Source organism: Lipotes vexillifer, unplaced genomic scaffold (assembly GCF_000442215.2).
Source record: "Lipotes vexillifer unplaced genomic scaffold, Lipotes_vexillifer_v1.1 scaffold362, whole genome shotgun sequence".
Lineage (NCBI taxonomy): Eukaryota > Metazoa > Chordata > Mammalia > Artiodactyla > Lipotidae > Lipotes > Lipotes vexillifer.
This window is the reverse complement of record NW_006788741.1, coordinates 1,195,012-1,221,934: the sequence shown is the minus strand read 5'-3', so window position 1 is coordinate 1,221,934 and position 26,923 is coordinate 1,195,012.

Below are 26,923 nucleotides of genomic sequence, written 5' to 3'. Positions count from 1 at the left end.
ATGGTTGTTAGTATTTGCCTTATGTATTGAGGTGCTCCTATGTTGGGGGCATAAGTATTTACAATTGTTATATCTTCTTCTTGGATCGATCCCTTAATCATTATGTAGTGTCCTTCTTTGTCTCTTCTGATAGTCCTTATTTTAAAGTCTATTTTGTCTGATATGAGAATTGCTACTCCAGCTTTCTTTTGGTTTCCATTTGCATGGAATATCTTTTTCCATCCCCTTACTTTCAGTCTGTATGTGTCTCTAGGTCTGAAGTGGGTCTCTTGTAGACAGCATATATATGGGTCTTGTTTTTGTATCCATTCAGCCAATCTGTGTCTTTTGGTGGGAGCATTTAGTCCATTTACATTTAAGGTAATTATCGATATGTATGTTCCTATTCCCATTTTCTAAATTGTTTTGGGTTCGTTATTATAGGACTTTTCCTTCTCTTGTGTTTTTGTCTAGAGCAGTTCCTTTAGCATTTGTTGTAAAGCTGGTTTGGTGGTGCTGAACTCTCTCAGCTTTTGCTTGTCTGTAAAGGTTTTAATTTCTCCATCAAATCTGAATGAGATCCTTGCTGGGTAGAGTAATCTTGGTTGCAGGTTTTTCTCCTTCATCACTTTCAGTATGTCCTGCCACTCCCTTCTGGCTTGTAGAGTTTCTGCTGAGAGATCAGCTGTTAACCTTATGGGGATTCCCTTGTGTGTTATTTGTTGTTTTTCCCTTGCTGCTTTTAATATGCTTTCTTTGTATTTAGTTTTTGACAGTTTGATTAATATGTGTCTTGGCGTATTTCTCCTTGAATTTATCCTGTATGGGACTCTCTGTGCTTCCTGGACTTGATTAACGATTTCCTTTCCCATATTAGGGAAGTTTTCAACTATAATCTCTTCAAATATTTTCTCAGTCCCTTTCTTTTTCTCTTCTTCTTCTGGAACCCCTATAATTCGAATGTTGGTGCGTTTAATGTTGTCCCAGAGGTCTCTGAGACTGTCCTCAGTTCTTTTCATTCTTTTTTCTTTATTCTGCTCTGCAGTAGTTATTTCCACTATTTTATCTTCCAGGTCACTTATCCGTTCTTCTGCCTCATTTATTCTGCTATTGATCCCATCTAGAGTATTTTTCATTTCATTTATTGTGTTGTTCATCATTGTCTGTTTCATCTTTATTTCTTCTAGGTCCTTGTTAACTGCTTCTTGCATTTTGTCCATTCTATTTCCAAGATTTTGGATCATCTTTACTATCATTATTCTGAACTCTTTTTCAGGTAGACTGCCTATTTCCTCTTCATTTGTTAGGTCTGGTGGGTTTTTATCCTGCTCCTTCATCTGCTGTGTGTTTTTCTGTCTTCTCATTTTGCTTATCTTACTGTGATTGGGTTCACCTTTTTGCAGGCTGCAAGTTCGTAGCTCCCGTTGTTTTTGATGTCTGTCTCCAGTGGCTAAGGTTGGTTCAGTGCGTTGTGTAGGCTTCCTGGTGGAGGGGACTAGTGGCTGTGTTGTGGTGTATGAGGCTAGATCTTGTCTCTCTAGTGGGCAGGTCCACGTCTGGTGGTGTGTTTTGGGGTGTCTGTGGACTTATTATGATTTTAGGCAGCCTCTCTGCTAGTGGGTGGGGTTGTGTTCCTGTTTTGCTATATGGTTGGCATAGGTTGTCCAGCACTGTAGCTTGCTGGTCGTTGAGCGAAGCTGGGTGCTGGTGTTGAGATGGAGATCTCTGGGAGATTTTCGCCGTTTGATATTATGTGGGGCTGGGAGGTCTCTTCTTGACGAGTGTTCTGAAGTTGGCTCTCCCACCTCAGAGGCAGAGTCCTGACTCCTGGCTGGAGCAGCAAGAGCCTTTCATCCACTCGGCTCAGAATAAAAGAAAGGGAGAGAAAGTAGAGAGAATTAGTAGAAGTAGGAGGAAATAAGAAAGAAAGAAAGCAAGCAAGAAAGAAAGGAGAGAAGGAAGGAAGGAGGGAAGGAAGAAAGAAAGAAGAAAAGAAAGGAAGAAGGCAAGAAGGAAAGAAAGGAGGGAGGGAGGGAGGAGGGAAGGAAGGAAGGAATGAGGGAAGGAAGGAAAAAATACAGAAAGAAAGAAGATACAGTAAAATAAAATAAAGTATAATAAAGTTATTGAAGTAAAAAAATAATTATTTAGAGAAAAAAAAAAAGGGACGGATAGAACCTTAGGACAAATGGAGGAAGCAAAGTTATAGAGACACAATCTTACATAGAAGCATACACATATACCCTCACAAAAAGAGGTAAAGTGGACAAAATCATAAAACTTGCTCTCCAAGTCCACCTCCTCAATTTGGGACGATTCTTTGTCTCAAAAAGGGAAGGAAGGAAGGAAAGATAGAAAGAAGTTAAAGTATAATAGAGTTCTTTAAATTAAAATTAATCATTAAGAAAAAAATTAAAAAAAAAAAAAACAACGGACGGATAGAACGCTGGGACAAATGGTGGAAGCAAAGTTATAGAGACACAATCTTACATAGAAGCATACACATATACCCTCACAAAAAGAGGTAAAGTGGAAAAAATCATAAAACTTGCTCTCCAAGTCCACCTCCTCAATTTGGGACAATTCTTTGTCTCAAAAAGGGAAGGAAGGAAGGAAAGATAGAAAGAAGGTAAAGTATAATAGAGTTCTTTAAATTAAAATCAATTATTAAGAAAAAAATTTTAAAAAAAAAGGATCGGATAGAACGCTGGGACAAATGGTGGAAGCAAACCTATACAGACAAGATCTCACACAGAAGCATACACATACACATTCACAAAAAGAGGAAAAGGGGAAAAAATCATAGATCTTGCTCTAGAAGTCCGCCTCCTCAATTTGGGATGATTCGCTGTCTATTCATGTATTCCACAGAGGCAGGGTACATCAAATTGATTGTGTAGCTTTAATCCGCTGTTTCTGAGGCTGCTGGGAGAGATTTCCCTTTTTCTTCTTTGTTCTCACAGCTCACAGGGGCTCAGCTTTCGATTTGGCCCTGCCTCTGCGTGTAGGTCGCTGGAGGGCGTCTGTTTTTTGCTCAGACAGGACGGGGTTAAAGGAGCCGCTGACTCGGGGGCTCTGGCGCACTCAGGCCGGGGGCAGGGAGGGGCACGGAGTGCGGGGCGGGCCTGCGGCGGCAGAAGTCGGCGTGACGTTGCAGCAGCCTGAGGCCCGCCGTGTGTTCTCCCTGAGAAATTGTCCCTGGGTCCCGGGAACCTGGCAGTGGCGGGCTGCACAGGCTCCCCGGAAGAGGGGTGGGGATAGTGACCTGTGCTCGCACACAGGCCCCTTGGTGGCGGCAGCAGCAGCCTTAGCGTCTCCCGCCCGTCTCTGGTTTCCGAGCTTTTAGCCGCGGCTCGCGCCCGTTTCTGGAGTTCCTTTAGGCAGCGCTCTTAAAACCCCTCTCCTCGCGCACCAGGAAACACAGAGGCAAGAAAAAGTCTCTTGCCTCCTCAGCAGGTGCAGCCTTTTCCCCGGACTCCCTCCCGGCTAGCCGTGGCGCACTAACCCCTTCGGGCTATGTTCAAGTCGCCAACCCCAGTCCTCTCCCTGAGCTCCGACCTAAACCGAAACCGAGCCTCAGCTCGCAGCCCCTCCCGCCTCGGCGGGCGAGCACACAAGCCTCTCGGTCTGGTGAGCGCCGGTCGGCACCGATCCTCTATGCGGGAATCTCTCCGCTTTGCCCTCCGCGCCCCTGTTGCTGCGCTCCCCCCCGCGGCTCCGAAGCTCCCCGCTCTGCCTCACGCAATCTCTGCCCACGAAGGGGCTTCCTAGTGTGTGGAGACCTTTCCTCCTTCACAGCTCCCTCCCACTGGTGCAGGTGCCGTCCCTATTCTATTGTCTCTGTTTTTAATTAATTTTTTCTTTTGCCCTACCCAGATACGTGGGGAGTTTCTTGCCTTTTGGGAGGTCTGAGGTCTTCTGCCAGCATTCAGTAGGTGTTCTGTAGGAGTTGTTCCACATGTAGATGTATTTCTGGTGTATTTGTGGGGAGGAAGGTGATCTCCGCGTCTTACTCCTCCGCCATCTTATGATAGTGGTCTTATTTTCTGTATTCCCAAACATCATGTGTGGGGTAGAGCTGGGGACAGAGAAAAGAAGAAAAATGGAATAAAGCCACTTCTCAACAGTCAAAAGTTTACTTTCAGCAGTGTCTCCACCCTCAATTAGTGACCTTCAACATGCTGAGAAAACTTAAGTATTACTTCTTAAAGTTTGTAAACTCCAGTCTAAAATGTGAAATTAAATAGGATTGCAAAGGTCATTCATTTTTTTTCTGAAACTATTGTGTTTCAAGGGTTATGTCAATACTGCCATTAGTAATGGGAGTACAGGAGAAAATTTGAGCCCAGTAGAACACAGAAAATGCAGAGTAGTGTAAAGTACATGGTTCCAGGCTCTATCACCTATTAGCTCTATGACCTTGACAATTCAAATTTTCTGAACAGTAATGTTTTAACCCTTCAAGTATATGAGGATACCTAACATACCTGCCGTTTCTTCTTTGTCAAAAATTTATAGATATATTTAGAAGGTAATTGCTCATAAAGAAAATATATCTTAAGATTATTCCCCCTAAAAAAAGATTAAAGTTGATAAAAGGAATAGATTTACTATAAGAACATATGTCTATGTTAATATGTTCAGCTACTGAGATATTCCTTCAATCCAGTGGAGAATTGTTCTCTAGATTGCAACTTCTGTTGCTTTTATTTCATCTAATTAAAAGAGAAAAGTGACAAAAATTCTATTGTTAAAATTTTCAAATTGAGTAAAACGTTCAATATTATCCTGTCAAGTATTAAATAGCATTGTCCAAGACCCTGGAAAATGATGGTAGGTAGATGGGACCAATAACCAAAATGCTGATTGTCCAGTTAGTGATAGAACCAGGGAAGGGACTCATGTTGATTGCCAAACTGTTAGTAATGACACAATAGAAAGAGAAAGAGCAAATGTGCTGTAAGTGCTCTCATTATCATTGGAATTTTTGTTTACACTTATCTTTATAACAGACACCTTGGTAGCTGAAAAAAATAGCTTGTGTCTAGAAGAAATATTTTAATAGTTTTTAATAGTCAAGTCATTTCAGTTTATATATATGTAACAAGAAAAATTTTAGAGCTCTATGTTTAATTTTGATTTTCAGAAATATTAAGTGATGAAACTAAGCAGAACTCAACTTCTTTAAAATGAGAAGTAGTAGTTAATGAACAGATTTTAAAATTTGAATCTGGGAAAGTGATTATTTGGGACACTTAGGATTATAAAACTATTTAAAATTGTCCCTTGGTATTCAGAAGGAATTGGTTCTAGACCCCACCCACCACTCCCTTCCATATCCCTTTTGATATGGATATCAAAATCCATAGATGCTCAAGCCCCTCAAATAATGACATAGTATTTACATATACCCTGTGTCCATTATCCTGTATACTTTGTCACCCCTAGATTATTTATAATACCTAATAATACCTAATATAAATTATATGTAAATAGTTGTAAATACAATATAAAATGTTATGTAAATATTTTCTGGGTACCACAAACCCAAGTTTTGCTTTTTGAAACTTTCTGGATTTTTTTTCCAAATATTTTTGACCTGTGGTTAGTTGAATCATTGAATGCAGACCTCATGGATACGTAGGGCCAACTGTTCTTGGCTTCACAAGTAATAGTTTTAGAATTAACTGGGATATGGGGTTTAAAATGGTACTATCTTCTCATTTGTCCCTTCCACTCTACTCCATTTCTAGTAAATAACAGAAAAATATTTTCCTAAATAGATAAAGTGAGTAGCATTAATGTGATAACCAAAATTTCTAAAATCAGTCAGATACAATTCTAAGACTTCGCAAATAATATTTGGGTAAGAAAAACCTGTATCTCATGTTATTAAATCTGCTTTGATTGAACTTTGTGACAGAGAGAAGTGTAGTGATTTGTTTTCTACCTGGAGTTTTTTTTTTTTTTCTGGAAATGCTAATAATTGTGTCTTATAATAGATTAAATTAACTTAACAGATATCAAAAATTCATAATTGTCTTTCTTTGTAATATTTGATACATTATATTTTCTGGAAATTTTGCTATTACATATAAAATTTCAAATTTATTGCCTTAAAACCATGACAGTGTGTACCAACAGACTCTGAAGCTATCCTGGGTAACATGCCTAGCTCAAACAAATTACAATAGCCATGGATTTTTAAAGAATCTATTTTTATAGAATGAGAAATGAGGAGAGGAATTAGAACCAAATTTCCTCCAGAAACTTGGTACTCTTGAAGACCAAGACTTCATAACAGAGATGATTCACTCTTATACTGGACTCTGTAAGAAAACATTTCCCCTGAAAATTTGCAATCCCTGGACCATTCTGTTGTCAATTAAATAAATTTACATTTGAGTTTACACTACTTGTAGCTTAGGAACTGCTACATTAAGAAACTGACTTACAAAGTAAGCTTGAATTGCTACTATCACTGGAGTAACTTAAAAAAGAAAAAGAAATATGCCCTCTTGCAAAATCAGCATGCCAAAAATTGAACCTAATTTTAGTTAGTATAGTGACTGAAAATCAGAATCTATTATCAATTAACAGATATTAATGAGCATTTTTAAACATAGTTCCCACTTTCTCAGATCTTACAGCTAGGACAGTGAAGGGTTTTGAAGAATGTGATATAAAGGAGCACATTATAGACACTTAAGGAGTTAATTTGGAGAACTTTTTTTTTTGGGGGGGTGGATAAATTAAGAATGTTCCAAGCAGAACTAATAGGATGTTTAGAGATCTCAAAGTAGAAGTCACCATGGCTCAAAGTGTTAGAAAAATGTCTAGTAGAACCACAGTAGAGATAGAAATTGGGATAGTGGTCTGAGATGAGGCTGGAAAGGTAGGCAAAGGCTTTTATACAGGGCTTTTAGGCTCAAATGTATGTGCTGAAAATGTTCAAAGTTAATAGTGTTTAAATAGACTGTTTCTTCATGGACTTTACAACTGTAAAAAACAAGAGTGAAAAAAATAGAGATAGAGAAATGTAGTTGAGAGGTAAAATCATGGACTTATATTTTCAATGTTTTATACTTTCTACCGAGTTTATGGTTTTGAATACCGAGCTGTCAATATCGGAGATAAGCCAGATTGAAGCTATGACCATGCATTTGTTTACTAAGGATTACCATAGATATGAGTGTGGTGTATGTCTCTGTCCATGTAAGGACATCTATTTGTCATTACCTCAGATATCAATGGACTTGGGTGCACTTATGAAGGATGATGTGATAGTTAATGATCTCAGATGGGTGAGACTTAAAAGAGTACTAGTCACCCAAATGTTGCCCTTTTAACATTAAGAAAGAAAGAAGAAGGAAAAACAAAAAACAAACAAACAAAAAAACTACTACTCAGAGACCAGCTAAAAATAAAACAAGACAAAGAAAACAAAGAGAAAACATGTAGAGTTTTTTGGAAGGTAATGACATCTTTTTCTGGATGGAGTCCTTTTATTCCATTCCCTGTCACTTTTCCTGAATGAATGTTCTGTGCTGTTTGTTCTCAGAAATAAGAAACAGCCTTTATTTAGCCTAAGCCTTAGGCACTCATCAAACCTCTTGAGTATCGCGATAGAGTCATCTGGCATTCTGCTTCTTCTTATACTTTCATAACTCTGTAAATAGTTCATGCTTCTCTAAATTTCTGACTGGAAAATAACTGAAGGGTCTCTAAGTATCAATCTTGGCTATTTCTTGACATTTCTAAGAGAAGTTTCTGGACTTTTCAGCTTTCTTCCAGTAAAACGAACTGGAACACTTCACACATAATGGAGGATAACCACCATTTTCAGGTCTGGAATTCAGTGAATTGCTAAGAATAACTAAGGACAACTATGTTTAAAACCTTTTTCCACCCAAATCCCTTCTATCATGATGAGGCATAAGTGGTCTTTTACCTTTCAATTTAGTGCTTACCCTTATTAAATTTACCAGTCAATTGGCTAATATTTAGAGAAAGAGCATCTGCTCTACGTATTACCAGAGTTGCCACCAGATCCTTCTCAAAACTCACCAATCCCTCCTTTGAACAGGAACTAACATATATCTTTAGGTCACAGGGTCTGGACACAAAGGAAGTTATAGGAAGAGAAAAAGAAAAACTGGATAGAACAAGCTGAAACCAAAATGGCTACAAATATGACCTCCAACAGACACTGAGTCTCATTCTATGCTGATTTTACTATATAGTATACTAAATGACACACCTACAGGTGACTATGACAGGATGTCACAAACCAAAAAAGGACAGAAAAGGGGTGGTACCCCATTTCCATGGAAGCCCTGCTTCTTTCCCAGAAAACCAATGTACATGCCTCACAATCATTAGTCTCACTCCTACTCCCATCGTCCTTATCCCTTAAAAGCAAATCCCGCTCACCATTAAGGTGAGAAGTTGATTTGTGAAATAAGTTTCTACTTCTTCATTATCTGACAATTGAATAAAGCTGCTTCAATCTCAGCTTCCGTTTTATTTTGGCTGCATGAACTCAAATGGAGAAAGAACCTTCCCCACTAAGGCAGAGGACCTCAGCAGGGCTAGGGAGCAAGCAGGGGTCCATAAGACTTAATTTGGTAAAGTATACATAACAGTGCTTTGGGAAAATTCCTTTAAAATAGTCAAGTAATTACATGAATGTTCACAGAATGCATATATCTGTAAGTTATTCCATTCATATAATCTTTTCAAGAAATAATACTTATTCTGATAATACTATTATTAATAAAAAATATTTTTGAACCATTTGTTTGGAGATGTCTTTAGACTCAAATTACAATCTCATGTTTGCACAGTTATAGCTAATATAGATGAGTAAATAAGAGATGATAAGTCCACCATAGTTTAGAGTAGGAAAAAATCATTTCAGTAGAGATTGACTAAGGAATGACAGGGGGGGGGGCTTCCCTGGTGGCGCAGTGGTTGAGAGTCTGCCTGCCGATGCAGGGGACACGAGTTCGTGCCCCGATCTGGGAAGATCCCACATGCCGTGGAGCGGCTGGGCCCGTGAGCCATGGCCGTTGAGCCTGCACGTCCAGAGCCTGTGCTCTGCAATGGGAGAGGCCACAACAGTGAGAGGCCCGCGTAACGCAAAAAAAAAAAAAAAAAAGATTAAAAGGAATGACAGGGCATCTGTTCCACACAGAGCAATCAGCTCACTGCTTTAAGGGAATATTTTTAAAGTAACTTGTTCATTATAAAACTATATAACAGAATATGAGCATCCATGAATGATTTTCTTTACAGAATTATCTAGGTAAGAAATATAATACTATGATTGATAAAATATTCTTAAATCAGTCATTTAGTGTGCCTTTGGACTCAGTTTACAAGTAATGTGAAAGATTTAATCTCATTTTTGTTTGGTTATAGTTAATGCAGGACACTAAATGAAAAGATAAATCCTAATATAATTCAGAGCTAAGAGATAGCATTTCAATAGAGATTGGCCAAGAAATTATCTATGAAAGAAGTAAGATTTAAATTAGACCTTGGATACAAGTACCATCTGGAGATGTGTAGAGAGTTAAAGATAGCACTCTATGCAGAAAAACCTGTGTAAACAAAGGCATCAATATTGGACAACTCAGATTCTGCTCATGAGAGAGTAAATAGATGAAAACAAATATGTAAGGGAAGACTGAAAAACAAAATTAGGGTAATAGTTTGTATGAAATTGTGGAGAGCAGTGGGCATATATGAGTTTTGATTAGCATGATGCCACTGGTAGCCATACACCACATTCAAACACCATTTTTATTATTTTGCTATAAGGCTTTCCATTAGTCGTTTGATGAGATTCATTGTTTGGTAATACTTCAGTCTTTATGCTGCTTTCATTAGCTAGTATAAGCGAGATTCCTATTAAAGATTTTTTTATTTCCTATAACATTTCTATTTTAATTTGTTAGATATTTATAGTTTAAAATATTTCATGAAGACCCTATGACCTTTGGAAGATCAGAATAGGAGAGGTATGAAAAACAAGTGACTCCATTCATTAAAATGTGAAAAAGTAGCTTATTTTCCCAAGAGTGGTGCATGAAAGGCCACTGTGTAGGTTACATAATCTTGCAAAGAAAAAAACAAGGCCTGTTTTTCACCAAAGCGGATCTGTTGGAGTTTTCTTCTAGTCCCTACTTCATTCTTTAATTCACAATTGTATGTCTTCTTTATTCTTCTTGTTTTACATTGTTTACTATTTCTTCCTGTCTTGACTCTTATTCCACTAACTTGTTCTAAAGCCTCAAAATTTCCCACCTACACCATTATGTTAGTCACCACAACAATGCTTAGGGCAGGTTATAATATATAGGCATATATTGCCTTTATCTGCCATATTCCCTTTGTGAGTACTTTTCAAACATCTTTCAGTGTTTGGTACTTTCTTCATTCCTGATCTTTCACTATGTCCATGACCTCAAGTGAAATCACTGTAACACTTTTACTAAGTATGATGAGAGATTGGACATGATAATATTATGGGACTCTCTAAAGGAAAGAACAAATCTGAACTAGAAATCATTATGCAAGGCTTCCTAGTGGAGAAGAAACCTAAGGTTAGCCAAAGTGATAATCAGGAGCTACCCAGGCAAAATGTTGAGGTAAATAAATGCTGTCAGAAAGCATGGAATAAGCAAGTATTCAGAGGAGAAAGAGCTGACGGTTGTGAGGGAACTGCAGGTGACTTGGCAGAGGTGGCATATGGGCAGTAAATCTGAGATGGGTGTGAGGAATGAGGCTGACAGGGTAATCAAGGCCTGGGTTGTGAAAGGACATGGATGCCATAGGATAGATGATGTCTTATCCTGAAGGTAAAAAGTTGCTACCGACAAATTTTAAGGAGGAATATTTCATGAAAACATGCAAAGTTTTAGGAAGATTTTTCTAGCTTCAAGGTAGAGATTGTGTTAGGAGTGCTCAAGACAGGAAATAAGGAGTTCCACTAAGAAGATATTTTAATATTCTGAATGAGAGATGATAGAACCCTGACTCGGAAATATGGTAGAAGGAATGGGATGAAAGAGAATACTCTAGTGATGCTATGGGCGTAAAATCAACAGCATCTTGTGGTTAATTGAATGTGAGTACTGAGTGAAAATAAAATTTAATCTCTGAGAACTAAAAAGTATAATATGGGCTTCCCTGGTGGTGCAGTGGTTGAGAGTACGCCTGCCGATGCAGGGGACACAGGTTCGTGACCCGGTCCGGGAGGATCCCACATGCTGCCAAGCGGCTAGGACCGTGAGCCATGGCCACTGAGCCCGTGCGCCCGGAGCCTGTGCTCCGCGATGGGAGAGGCCACAACAGTGAGAGGCCCGCGTACCGCAAAAAAAAAACCCAAAAAAACCCAAAATAACAAAATAAAAATTATAATATATGTAATGTTTTTCTTCAAGCTAGTGTTCAGAAATATTAGTTTTGATTTAAATTCTGTTTATACCATAGTGTTCTGTCCATTATAGGGATAGAATTTTGTGTAATTTTGTAAAATTGACTTCCACTTAATCTGTGTTTGTTTCTAGTACATTTTTAAAGATTCTTAATTATGTGTCTGGTTTGATGAATTTCTACGATAATGTCTACCAACTGTCTTTATCCAGGTATTACTAGACTGGCAACGGCTTCTATTTCTGTAGGTTGAGAGTCTCTCTCTCTCTCTCTCTTTCTCCCCTCTCCTTCTTCTCCCCTCCCCGTCCCTATCTTTCTCTCTCTAATTACTTTCAATACTTTCATTTCATCTCTTCTCATTGCTTTCTTATTTCCAGGCGGTAATGACTGGGATTTAATCCTAATTGGATCCAAGCTGAGGCCAGATCATTTCTTTCACAAATTATGGGCCCCGTTTCATACCAATTCACTTTGGTGGGTGTGTATGTGTATGTGGAGTGGTGGTATTTTTGAGCCCCTTGTATGGTGGGCTACATAGATACAGTAATATAAATTTTTTTAAGTAGAATTTTTTGAAGAAATAACAGCAATTCATATCCTATAAGAAGCCTATAAATAATGTTTTCTTTCTCCTTCAGTCTTTGCCAGACTGGCTAAGCTGCCATGACTTAAAAGAAGGGTCTGCAAAATGATCTGAGACAGCAGAAATAAGCCTGTTTCTTATACTGAGACACAGGATTTATTAGATCCACTTTAGAGATTCTGTGAAAAGTTTTAATTTTAAATGGATTTTTAAATGTCCTCCCCCTTTTCTTCTTTTAAAATCAATATTTTCTGCCTCTTGTCTGTATGTTTTAAGTGTTAACCCACAAATTGAATATACCCTGTGCTTGGCAAATGAATATTAAATGATTTTTCCTGGAAAATGTGTTTGCTCTTTAAATTTGACAGTCATTGCTTATATGGTAAATGTTGTCGGTGCCAAGAACTATCTGGCATGCTGCCAGCTACAGGTCCATTATTTTCATTGCCTTTAACCTGTAATAAATATTTACTGCTTTCCATAGAAAGAGACTGCGTAGGTAAGCTGTATGAAAAGTAAGTTTATTCTTCTGAACCTTAGTTTCTGCTTTCACATCTAAAAGATAACATTAAATGCTTCCTCTGTGTACTACTGTCTTTACAAAACTGTTTCTTACCACTTATTTTGTGAAATGCTCACATCAGCCAAATCATGTCTATTTGAAATGAAAGTTTGAATTTATGACTAAGTGAGACCCAAATTCTGCTTCATCGTGGAGTTATCTCCATTTTTTGTTTTGTCATTGGGAGAAGGTTCTGAATTGTAATAGAATTTTTTGAGAAATGTATGCCTTTAAGTATCAAATCAGCAGGATTTGCTCCAGGAATTTGGAGAAGAACTAAGCCTATAGGTAAAAATGTAGAGATCTAATTAGGAAGAGGCAGAATACAACGGCTAGGAGGATGCTTTGATGTTTTAGATATGCAAGCTGTCAATGGGGACCCACTGAAAATTATTAACTGAGGCATGGCATATAAATGTCATTGTGAAATGATTACTCTGATGATAGGTGGAGACTGAAATGGTAGAGTCAGGAAAAGTGGGGTTTAATATAAACACATATAGTAATTGAAAGAAATACAGCAATATTGTACATCAGGAATATTATAATAGTGTGTTTGTGTAAATACTGAGGTACATGGATTTTTATTGTGAGAATTTTTATACTAACAAATATTTGGAAAGAGCTTAAATTGTCAAAAGTCAGGGATTGGTAAAAGAAATATGCTACTCTCCACTCTAATGAAGCCACTGAATTTGATTTCTAAAAAGCATATTTAGTACACAATGTTCATGGTACATGGTTGACATAGAATAATGTTCATGACACATTAAGTGAAAAATTGCATATCTATAAGACAGATTCATATTATATACAAATAAACACATCTAGATGGAAACACTAAAATGTTATCTCTAAATGATCAAGTTATAGTTGATTTTATTTTCTCCTTTTATTGATATTTAGATTTATTTTCTAAATTTTTATAACAAGTGAGTAGTGTAGGCCTAATTTCTGTACTTGTCCACATGATAAAATATTATAATGCAGCACTATGGATGTGGTCATGAAATTTGAGAGAAGGGCAAAGGTTTGGAAGTCAGTGTTAGATTGAACTGGAATTTGATGACATTGAGTTCATCTAGAAATCTAATAAATTTCATGTGATTGACCAATGTCACCACCAATGAAGCTCTACAATGCAGTCATTTCTCAAATATTAACTTTATGTGTATCACAGCCTTACTTCATGGGAGAGAAAATGTGTGAAGAAAGAAAACAGCATTACAGTCAAGGAACTTTTGTATGGTAATGTCTTATAGTATAGTCTCTAACTACATGGGATAATTATATCGGGCAAGGATAATCACTAGAAAACCTTTGAAGTTTTCAGCTACAAAGAAATTACATCTCTTTCCAAATAAAAGTTTGAACTCCCTTATATTCTAACAAAAAATATTTTCAGTTAAAATAGACAATGAATTAAGTGAAAATATATGCATCAGCCAAACATCATGTATGCTTAGTATAAAAAATTTTTTTTTCAGTCACAGACAAAATACACCAACCAGTGCATTATGATTTATTTCATTCAAAAAATATTTTCATTATCTATATTGTGCAAGGCACTGTGTTAAGCCCTGCAGAGCATACAAAACTTATGAAATACAGTATGATCTCAAGGAGGTAATAGTCAGATGAAATGACATAAGTATTGATAGCGAGAAAGCAAGGTAAATATAACAAGGTAACTATAACATCAATAAGAATATACAGACAACTAGTTTAACTGAATAAGAAACAGAACTCTTTAAGTTTTAGATTTTCATAAGAAGCTGAGAACAATACAATAGGTATTGAGTACCCTGCCTCTTCAGAGGGTGGTAGTAGATGCAAGACTTTCCAAGAAACTATGAGACCTGTTATGCCATCATTAGCCTACCATGTTCCTATAGACAAAAGTAACCCACTTTACTGAATGGAAAGTTTTCAGCTCAAAGGGAAGTTGTATAAAGGAGGATTTTGAGAAACTGGAAGAAGTGAATTATGTTCTCAATTATTAAGTATGTAACTGGCAACAGATAGCGACCAAAAAAACCTGACAGATCAGCTCCTCAGGAGTCATAGGTCTTGAGTGAGTAGCAGTAAGAATCTACATACATAATTTTAATTGTCATAAGAAAATATTAATTTCTAATTTTGACTATGGAGTATATATTCACAGTGCCAAATTCAAGCGATTGCTGATGGTTTCAAAATACTGCTTCATTCAGTAGATATAAAATTTACAGCTACATGGATCATATAACTAAGTCCTTAAGAGTTTAAGTCATATGATACATGAGGCATAAACTCTATATATATACACACACACACACACACACACACATATATTAAGATTTAGAACAATGATTCGGCGATATGAAGAGTTAGATGATTTTTTTCAGAACAAGCTTTGTTCTCACAGGTTATACCTATTTTATAATAACAAGAAATCACAAGGATTTGAGGAGCAATCTATTTATTTTTAGTAGAATGGGGTAAAATTCTGCCATTGTGCATTTCAAATCAGGGAAAGGGAAGCTGAATTATTTAATATATATTTTTGAGACAAATAGCTCACTGTTTGGAAAAAACAAAGCAAAACCCCTACCTCATTCTTTGTAACTTCCATATTGCTCAAATGGGTAAAATACTTAAATACAAAAATAATCCATAAAAAATAGCAGAAGAAACCTTCCTAGGGTTTAATTTTTTGAAATTACTCTATGAATGGGGAAGGCCTGATTACAGTAATAACTTCAGACAATATAAAAGATAAATGTGAAAATATAAACATTTTAAAGAGTTTTTATGGGACACACACTCCAAGTCAAATACATAGAAAAAGTTGTTCTATATCTGTCATAGATACACAGTTCCTGAGGTGGCTCCTAATGATGCTTATCCTCGTGTATTATCCTTCTCTTAAATGTGGTCTGACTCTGGTGACAGTTTCCAACAAATAGAAAAAGCTAAAATGATGGATGTTATGTTCATGATTAAATAATAAAGGACTGTACCTTCCTTTCTCTGGCTTCAACACCTTAGACTGTTGCCATGTCATGAGGACATTCAGGGAGCCAGTGGAGAGCCCTATGTGACAAAGAAACAAGACCTGACAGCAACAACATGAGCAATCTTGGAAGGGGACTGTCCCCCAGTTGAGCTTTGAGATGACTGCAACCCCTGCCAATATTTTGATGGCAGCCTGCCTGAGAGCTGGAGCCTGAGGCTTTGACACTCCCAGCTAAGTTGCACCTGTTTTCCTATATCTGTTTCCACAGAAACTGAGATAATAAATGTCTGTTGTTCTAAGCTGCTAAAGTTTTTGGACTATTTGTTACACAGAAATAGGTAATTAATAAAACTCTTAACTCTTTTTTTGTTTAAACATCTTTATTGGAGTATAATTGCTTTACAATGGTGTGCTAGTTTCTGTTTTTTAACAAAGTGAATCAGTTATACATATACATATGTTCCCATACCTCTTCCTTCTTGCATCTCCCTCTCTCCCACCCTGCCTATCCCCCATCTCTAGGTGGTCACAAAGCACCAAGCTGATCTCCCTGTACTATGCGGCTGCTTTCCACTAGCTATCCATTTTACGTTTGGTAGCGTATATATGTCCGTACCACTCTCTCTCTTTGTCACAGCTTACCCTTACCCTCCCCATATCCTCAAGTCCATTCTCTAGTAGGTCTGTGTCGTTATTCTCGCCTTACCCCTAGGTTCTTCATGACCTTTTTTCTTTTCTTCTTAGATTCCATATATATGTATTAGCATGCGGTATTCGTTTTTCTCTTTCTGACTTACTTCACTCTGTATGACAGACTCTAGTTCCATCCACCTCACTGCAAATAACTGTTTCGTTTCTTTTTATGGCTGAGTAATATTGCATTGTATATACGTGACACATCTTCTTTATGCATTCCTCTGTTGATGGACACTTAGGTTGCTTCCATGTCCTGGCTATTGTAAATACAACTGCAATGAACATTTTGGTACATAACTCTTTTTGAATTATGGTTTTCTCAGGGTATATGCCCAGTAGTGGGATTGCTGGGTCGTATGGTAGTTCTATTTGTAGTTTTATAAGGAACTTCCATACTGTTCCCCACAGTGGCTGTATCAATTTACATTTCCACCAACCGTGTAAGAGGGTTCCCTTTTCTCCACAGTCTCTACAGCATTTATTGTTTGTAGATTTTGGTGATGGACATTCTGATCAGTGTGAGATGATATCTCATTGTAGTTTTGACTTGCATTTCTCTAATGATTAATGATGTTGAGCATTCTTTCATGTGCTTTTTGGCCATCTGTATATCTTCTTGGGAGAAATGCCTATCTAGGTCTTCTGCCCATTTGTGGATTGGGTTGTTTGTTTGTTTTTTCTTTTTTTTTTTCTTTTTGATATTAAACTGCATGAGCTGCTTGTATATTTTGGAGAATAATTCTTTGTCAGTTGCCTCATTTGCAAATATGTTCTCCCATTCTGAGGGTTGTCTTTTTGTCTTGTTTATGCTTTCCTTTGCTGTGAAAAAGCTTTTAAATTTCTTTAGGTCCCATTTGTTTGTTTTTGTTTTTATTTCCATTTCTCTAGGAGGTGGGTCAAAAAGGATCTTGTTATTTATATCATAGAGTGTTCTGCCTATGTTTTCCTCTAAGAGTTTGATAGTGTCTGGCCTTACATTTAGGTCTTTTATCCATTTAGAGTTTATTTTTGTGTATGGTGTTAGGGAGTGTTCTAATTTCATACTTTAACATGAACCTGTCCAGTTTTCCCAGCACCACTTATTGAAGAGGCTGTCTTTTCTCCACTGTATATTCTTGCCTCCTTTATCAAAAATAAGGTGACCATATGTGCATGGGTTTATCTCTGGGCTTTCTATCCTATTCCATTGATCTATCTTTCTGTTTTTGTGCCAGTACCATACTGTCTTGATTACTGTAGCTTTGTAGTATAGTCTGAAGTCAGGGAGCCTGATTCCTCCAGCTTTGCTTTGCTTTCTCAATATTACTTTGGCTATTCAGGGTCTTTTGTGTTTCCAGACAAATTGTGAATTTTTTTGTTCCAATTGTGTGAAAAATGCCAGTGATAGTTTGATAGGGATTGCATTGAAGCTGTAGATTGCTTGGTTAGTAGTCATTTACACAATGTTGATTCTTCCAATCCAAGAACATGGTATAATTCTCCATATTTTTGTATCATCTTTAATTTCTTTCATCAGTGTCTTATAGTTTTCTGCCTACAGGTCTTTTGTCTCCCTAGGTAAGTTTATTCCTAGATAGTTTATTCTTGCTGCAATGGCCAATGTGAGTGTTTTCTTAATTTCAGGTTCAGATTTTTCCTCATTAGGGTATAGGAATACCAGAGATTTCTGTGCATTAATTTTGTATCCTCCTACTTCCCCAGATTCATTGATTAGCTCTAGTAGTTTTCTGGTAGCATCTTTCGGATTCTCTATGTATAGTATCATGTCATCTGCAAACAGTGACAGCTTTACTTCTTCTTTTATGATTTAGATTTTTTATTTCTTTTTATTCTCTGATTTCTGTGGCTAAAACTTCCAAAACTATGTTGAATAATAGTGGTGAGAGTGGGCAACCTTGTCTTGTTTCTGATCTTAGTAGAAATGCTTTCAGTTTTTCACCATTGAGCATGATGTTGGCTGTGGGTTTGTCATATATGGCCTTCATTATGTTGAGGAAAGTTCCCTCTATGCCTACTTTCTGCAGGGTTTTTGTCATACATGGCTGTTGAATTTTCTTGAAAGCTTTTTCTGCATCAATCGAGATGATCATATAAACCTCTTAATTCTTAAAATATGACCTTAGAAATAATTATTCACACATCCTATTGAAAAAGACTGAAGGTTAATGATGCCCATTCTTGATAAAGTGTGGGAAAAGAGACTTTTACTTGCTTTTTATAATGTCTAAATTCATTCACTTTTAAAGTTAAGATTATTAATGTGTCACCCAGCAATTTATTTGATTATGTATGAAAGTACCCAAACTATGTGTCCCTCAGTAGATGACTGGTTATATTAATCAGAATTCAGACATGTGATGGAATATTTTGTGAAGAATAGATATATCTAAATTTTAAGGTCTAAATTTGCCAAGGAAATGATGCCGTTACCTTTGCTTTATTTTCTATTGCATTTTGCTCAGTTTTCTGAAGATTTTTCCCTCTTACACTAACATTGTTTTCAGCAGTGTTTATTCTAACTTGTAACAGGATAGTTTCAAACTTAGATGTTGACTTGGAACCAGATTATCTGAGTTCAAATCTCCTCTCTACCACTTCTTTTGTGACCTTGTACAGGTTACTCTGTGGCTTCTTCATCTGTTAGTAGTAACTCTTTTGTAGGTATATTGTGAAAATTAAATGAGTTAATATAAATCAAGACTTACAATAGTACTTGGAACATAGTACAAACTGCATAAGTGTTGATTCTTTTCTTAATTGTAGTTCTGTTTAGGTTAGATATTTCCTACAAATTAATTTCAGAAAGTTTTAGGGGATACATGAACAGAAGGCCCATTCAAGGATGTGGTCTAGAATAGTCTCATCAGGTCTGCTCTTGGTACATCTCTTATTGGTGTCCTCTGGGTTCAATGTTTTTCTCCTTCTTGGTTACCAGGAAACCTGTGGATTGAGTTAAACCCCCTACTTTAGAAGATTTACATGAGTTGCTTTGGATATTAAAAATTATTTTCACTAGTACTGGCAAAATATGCTACTACATTCACTTTTTAAAAAAAGAAACAGAGTGTCCTTTGACCCACAAATGACCTCATTCCATTTCCAGATGTAACCACCATTACCAAAATGCTGGTATCCAGGCACCACCCTTAGTCTGGAGACCAACTCGGAAATGCCCATGGAATTCTACAGCATTAAGGATGGAATTGACTAAGACTAAAGTATAAGGGGAACATTGCTGATGGGGCAAGTGCTTCTGTGTGCAGGAGTGAGAAATTTTTCACAGAATGTATCACATGTAAGATAAGATATTAAGAAAGTGTCTGGTAGCCATAGAGAAACTGGAAAGAAAGACTTGACCTCAGTCAAACTTAAATATTAGAAACGACTCATATCTAAAAAAGAAAAGTGCTATTAATAATACAATTTTTAGATAATAATTATGAAAATGGTATAGAAGATTGTTCAAATTGCATAGAGGTTGATGGTGGAAAGCCAGCCAAAGAGGAAGGCCTAAATCAAGACAGTGGCAAGGAATGGAGCTGGATTTCAGAAACACATCTGATGTGAATAAGAGGCTATATAAATGAGATGAGGTTGTGGTTATAGATATATATGAATGTGGAGAGTTTTACTATAAACGTAAAGAAAGGAATTTATTTAATTTGTATTAGATACCTGTGAAAACACCTGTCAATCATGGTTCTATCTACTTATAATACAACTTTGACTGTGCAAGGTAAGTGTATGGATGACAAAATGCATGTTGATCTCATTATCTAGTCTGGAATCATTTTAGAATAAATTTTCTAGCCTAATCTTTAAAAAAATAATACATAATGTATATCTATTTCAATATTAAGGTGGATCTATATTGCTAGCACATTTATATCAGCCCAGATGTAACACTATTAAATTTCTTTTATATAATGTTAAAAGTAAGTTAAGCATTTCTAATTTTATGGCATGTTTGTGTAATTTCCCCTTGCCCCACAGTTCCACAGGGGTGGTGTGAATGAGGTCAGATGAATGCCTGCCCATGCAGTAGCTTTAGTGCAGGAGAGGAACTCTGAGCTGACCGAAGCTGAGTATATTTGAATGGGCAGAAAGAATGCTGCCCTTTGTTTTGGAGGAAGACGTTCTCTTTAACCTACTGCAGAGTAAGCATGCCTGTTTTTCCTCCAGCAGGAGACACTATTTCTCTCTATCAAAGTATACAAAAATCCTTGAAAATACAGTTAACAAAGGACAGTTAATTACAACACGGGTTTGGACTGCTAGGGTCCACTTATACACTGAGTTTTTTTCAATAACAAATAACATAATACTACATGATCCACACTCGGGAGAATCCACAGTTGTAAAATTACAGATACAGAGAGCAGACTATAAGTTGTCTGACTATAAGTTATATGCAGATTTTCAACTGCTAGGCGGTTAGGCCCCCTACCCTTGTGTTATTCAAGGGTTGATAATATTTGTTTGCAAAACATGCAGAAATGTGAGCCATCCATGGAGAGTTGTCTCCAACAGACAGCATAAAGCAAAAGCACAATATCACAGTTGGTAACCATAAGTTTGTCTTCTATGTCTGTGAGTTTATTTCTGTTTTGTAAATATTTTAATTTGTAACACTTTTTTAAGATTCCCCATACATAAATGATATATGATATTTGTTTTTCTACATCTGACTTACTTCACTTGGTATGATCATCTCTAAGAACTATATATCGGAATAACCTATAATGGAAAAGAATCTGAAAAAGAATATATATATATATATATATATATATATATATATATATATACACACACAATATATCACTTTGCTGTATACCTGAAACTAACACAACATTGTAAATCAACTATACTTCAATTTTAAAAAAGCACAGTATCACATTGCTAATTTCACAAATGTTGTTCTAGTCATGTAACATTAAATCCCCAGTGATGACAGCAATCACCTAGTGATGATAGTTTGATTCAGATCAATATTGTGAATAACAAAACAGTATTCTAAGTTGGTGATCTCTAGTGGACATTATTTATTTAGATCATACCACCCCAAAATTTTTATTTAGTTACTATATTTAATATAAGAGAATTCAATAAACATCAATTTATAAAAATAATTCAGAAAATTATTTTCAACTGACATCTATGCAAATATGGCTTAGCATGAGTTGCATGATTCTTGAAAATTAAAAATAAAATATCAAATAAAATATGGCATTGATATATAGGAAAATTTATACTTCCAAAATCATTGAAGGAGCAAGGGAAAATATACTATTCAAATTATATGGATTTACCTGGATATATCTAGAAATGCTTGGCTTATTTTACCATTCTATCTTGGTATGATTATATACAATTTCTGAGCACCTTTCTGTGATAAGTTCTTAAAACATATATCTACCGTCTTCCTTTCACAAAACACAAATAATACTTGCAAAATATTTCATTAAAAAAACTAATTTACTTAAGACACCAGGTTTATGCCATTCTGTGGCCTGGTTAAAATATGTCCAAATCAAGAAAGTTACATTTAGACATTTCTTACTTTTCATTTCTTCCAACATTCTATTATAAAAAAATATCAAATAGAAAATTGAAAGAAATGTACAATGAAAACCTGGTTACCTTTCACTGGAACTAATATCCTCTTTTTTTCAGAACAAGTTGAAAGGAAGTTATGTATATTAAAAATACTTCACTCTTATATACTCCAATATGATTTCATGTTTTTCTTTTAAACTGAAAAAAAATCTCAGTTCTCCTTGTACTAATACATTTACTTATTTTATTCATCTTTACAGTAATCACAAAATAATTTCAAAATTACCAGTACCAAATTCTATGAAAAATAAACCTACTAATTAGAAGTGCAAGATTTTTTTGCACATCTCTTTAGTCTTAAAATATATCCTACCATGAATATATAGTCAGATTATTACTTAAGTTACTTGAATATTTTTTCTCTATGTTTATCTAATATCAATTTGCTATATAAATAAGTTAATTTGTTTCTGATGTTTTTCAGTTTTCTTTCTAACAACCTTTTTTATTTCTAACAATAAATTGTTCTTTCCTTCCCTTTTCTACCATCACTGAAGGGTGACTATTTTTTTATTAGTTTCTGGTTGACACATCCTTACTGGGTTACCCCCTACTGCATTTCACTTTGCAAAAATAAGCAAAAAGGAAAATAGATAGATATAGATATAGATAGATGATATAGATATAGATAGATGATAGATGGATGGATGGGGAGAGAGGGAGGAGTCCTTTCCTACATTAGGGGCAGAATACTGTATAGAGAGTCCAATAACTACTTCTAAAATTTTGTTAACTATAAATAACTTACAATCAGTTTATGATGCTTTCTTTTCAGTCACATGGAAATCACTTGTGTGGATATTCCATAGATTATTCAATCAGCCTCCTTTAATAGATATTTGGATTATTTCCAATATTTTGCTATAACAAATGCCACAATGAAAACTTTGTATATAGAGATTTTTGTTTTTATGGAGGAATATCTTCAGGGTAGAGTCCTAGAAATGTGATTTCTGAGTCAAAAAGTAAATGAATAGGACATTTTGTTGAATATTTCTAAATCCCCCTTCATTAGTGGTGCAATATCCAGAACTCACACCAAAAATATTTGAGAGTGACAAATTCCCTGCCTCATTACCATCAGATTCTATTTTCAAGCTTTTAAATTTTTGCCAATCTAATATATAAGAAAACAAATTTTTAAAAAATTTTGCCTCAAACTTAAATACCCAGATATGCCTACAAATCTTGCATTTTTCCTATGTTTACCCAATATATTCTTAAAATATATTAAGTACAAAAATAATTTCTATATAGATCAGAATTTCAAGGGCAATACATTTTGGGGAACAACTTTTCGTGGCACCATATTGGTGGGAAATTCTTAACTGTGTAACCTGCTCAATTTGTCTGTTTAAACATCAGTTTATCCCACTGAATAAATGAATAAAAGTTGTAGTAATTGAGGTCCTTATTAACCACAATGATTGGTCCAGCAAAATATAAAGTAGCAAAAATTGAGGGACTGTCTATTATAAGTAATTAGGCACAGCAAATTGTTTGAGAGATTTCCATGGCTTTAAACTGAGGCGGAATGAATATGTGAAAAGATAAATTTACTTCTTTTATGTCATCATTTGGCAATTTTATCAACTCTTTTACTGTTAAACCTAAATAAATTAAACTAAAATCCACTTTCAGTTTAGTTTTTGTTTTTTGTGTTTTTTTTAATAAAGAAGACATTTTAAAATATCTAAAAACTTTTAAACATAGTCAGTCTCTGTGATCCAAATGTCTAAGCCATATTTGAACTTTGTAGCTTCATTTTATTCATATAAGTGTGTCTAGAGTGAATGTCATGATGAAAATCCAGACTTGAAAATTAATCCTCTTTGATTCTTTCCATTTACTGCCTGAGCTTCTGTGGCAGCCAGCTGGAACATTAGCTTATTCCTAATGCTGGTAAGGATTTGGAAAGAGGGACAATGTTCATAATAGCAGGAAAAATTTCACGGATTTACAGATCTGAGTCGAACTGTAAGGATCATAAAGTTTAAATTCATGGTTTTAGATTAGTAAACTGAGACATGGAAAGTGAATTATTGCTCAAGGTCCTAGATCAAGAATATCTCAGAGCAGCACCTGGAGCCCTACTTTTCATACTTCTATTCCCTTATGCATTCCATCACACCAGCAATAGTGAAAGGAGTTCCATCCTCCTTCAATAATTTCCATTTTCAAATATCAGTTTATTTACATATATATGTAAATATATATGTATGTATGTGTGTAAATATATCTATCTATCCATCTATATTTCCTAAATCTGGTGAACTTCCTATAGCAATATTTTAATAATGGTTTTGTGTTTGTTTTGATTCCCTCATAGTTATAAAATATATTTTTATTTAGTGAAGTATAATACACTGAAGCATAAAGCTTATTCAAACCATCTGAGTATTGTTTCCAAGCCGCTTTTAAGAGTTGGGTTGTGTAGTTATAATTTTTCCATTAAGGGAAAAATATCTTATTTTTACTATCATCTTCATAAATTACTGAGATATTATCCTATTTTTTATTCCATGATATATTTTGTAGATATAATCTAGTAAACTATACTATGTAGTTATTATGAGGGCACAGGGGGATGGAAATGGACCATCACCTCCTAATTTCTAATAAATACTTTTATGTATTATACAGTCATTAAAAGCTAAAAGCCTTACTTGGGATAAGAACAGAAAAGTTCCATGTTTGGTCATATTGAGATAAAATTGATATGTAAGCCAATTGTAATTCATTCCATTTTTCCTTCAAGATTCAAAGAATAATGTCTGTTTCTAATATTTAAATACTAATAGTTACTAAGATCTTAAGTCCAGTTTGGTCACTTCTTGCATACCTGATCAAGTTATATCACCTTTCTTAAACTCCATTTCTTCATCTATAAAGTGGGAATAATCACAATTCCTTTGTAGTATTGTTTTTTGGAACATTCTGAGGAAGTGTTTATAAAGTAACTAATTCAGAGCTACTTAATGTTATTTACTTTCTCATTCCATGCTCTGCAATATTTTAGAGACACTGAATGCATTCACTTTATTATCTACCCTAAATGAATCTCAACTCTTCAACAACAAACTCCCAATATTTTCTGAAACTTACATAGGTTTATTATAACAGGACATCAGAAATGCTACATTGAACAGCTAATAAAGATTTTTATAAATTTTAATCCTATGAATATTTTCATGTACCTCCAGGATTCCCTGTACTTTACATGTTACATCCTCCTTTTCTTCCACAGCTAATTTATCACTGATTATAGAAATATATCCATTCTGTTTCCAAGGAGAGAAAATACTTAGTTCAGAGGTTGAGGGTTGTGTTGATAAAGTTTTCCAAAGACAGGTTACAAATAGTCAGCAAGCACATTGTTCAGGGTATTTTCTCTGTGGAGTTCTTGTCCTGAGTTAACTGGTTGGACTACCCACAGTTTAATTGCAAAATCTTCATTTCCCTAGGTGATGCACTGTGATGTCAACTCTAAGTGGGCCCATACAGCTTTTGAGACTGAGATGCAAAGAGCTTGCTTTGCAAATGAGATCTTTACCTGCAAGTTGTTCTTAAACTGTGTCTGCCTAGCCAGGAGTAAAGTGGAGATTTGACATTTTCTTCTTAGTTTAGTTGTTGTTTTTAAGTTGTATGAACTGTTTGTATACTTTTGAGGTTAATCCCTTTTCTGTCGCATCACTTGCAAATATTTTCTCCCATTCCGTATGTTGTCTTTTTGTTTTTTTTTCTGTTTTCCTTGGCTGTGCAAAAGTTTGTAAGTTTGGCTAGGTCCCATTTGTTTATTTTTGTTTTTAATTCTATTATCTAGGGAGACTGACCTAAGAAAACATTGGTATGATGTATGTCAGAGAATGTTTTGCCTATGATCTCTTCTAGGAGTTTTATGGTATCATGTCTTATGTTTAAGTCTTTAAGCCATTTTGAGTTTATTTTTATGTGTGGTGTGAGGGTGTGTTCTAACTTAATTGATTTACATACCACCCGCCAACTTTCCTAGCATAACTTGTTGAAAAAACTCTCTTTTCACCATTGCATATTCTTGCCTCCTTTGTTGAAGATTAATTTACTGTAGGACTGTGTGTTTATTTCTGGGCTCTCTTTTCTGTTCCATTGATCCATAGGTCTGTTTTTGTACCAATACCACATTGTTTTGATTAATGTAGCTTTGTAGTATTGTCTGAAGTCTGGGAGAGTTATGCTTCCTGCTTTTTTTTTGCCTTTTTGTTTTTTCCTCAGGATTGCTTTTGCAATTCTTGATCTTTTATGGTTCCATATAAATTTTTGGATTACTTGTTCTAGTTCCATGAAAAATGTCTTGAGCATTTTGATAAGGATCACATTAAATCTGTAGATTGCTTTGGGTAGTATTGCCATTTTAAGCATATTAATTCTTCCAACCCAAGAGCATGGGATATCTTTCCATTTCATTGAATCCTCTTTAATTTCCTTTATTAATCTTTTATAGCTTTCAGTATATAAGCATTTCACCTCCTTGATCAGGTTCTTTTATTTTCTTTTGGTGCTATTTTAAAAAGCATTTTATTTTTTTACATTTCCTTTCTGATATTTCATTGTTAGTGTAAAGAAATCAACCAAATTTTGAATGTTAATTTTTGTATCCTTCTATTTTGCTGAATTCATTTATTAGATCTAGTAGTTTTTATGTGGAGTCTTTAGGGTTTTCTATACATAACATTATGTCATCTGCATATAATAACAATTTTACCTCTTCCTTTCCAATGTGGATAAATTTTATTTCTTTTTCTTGTCAGATTACTGTGGCTAGGACTTCCAATATTATGTTGAATAGAAGTGGTGGGAATGGTTATCCTTGTCTTGTTCCAGATTTTAGCAGGAAGGTTTTTAGCCTTTCACCATTGAGTATTATCTTGTTTGTGGGTTTGTCATAAATGGCTTTTATTATGTTGAGATATGTTTCATCAATTCCCACTTTGTAAGAGTTTTTATCATGAATGGATGTTGAATTATGTCAAATGCTCTTTCTGTTTTTATTGAGGTGGCCATTTGATTT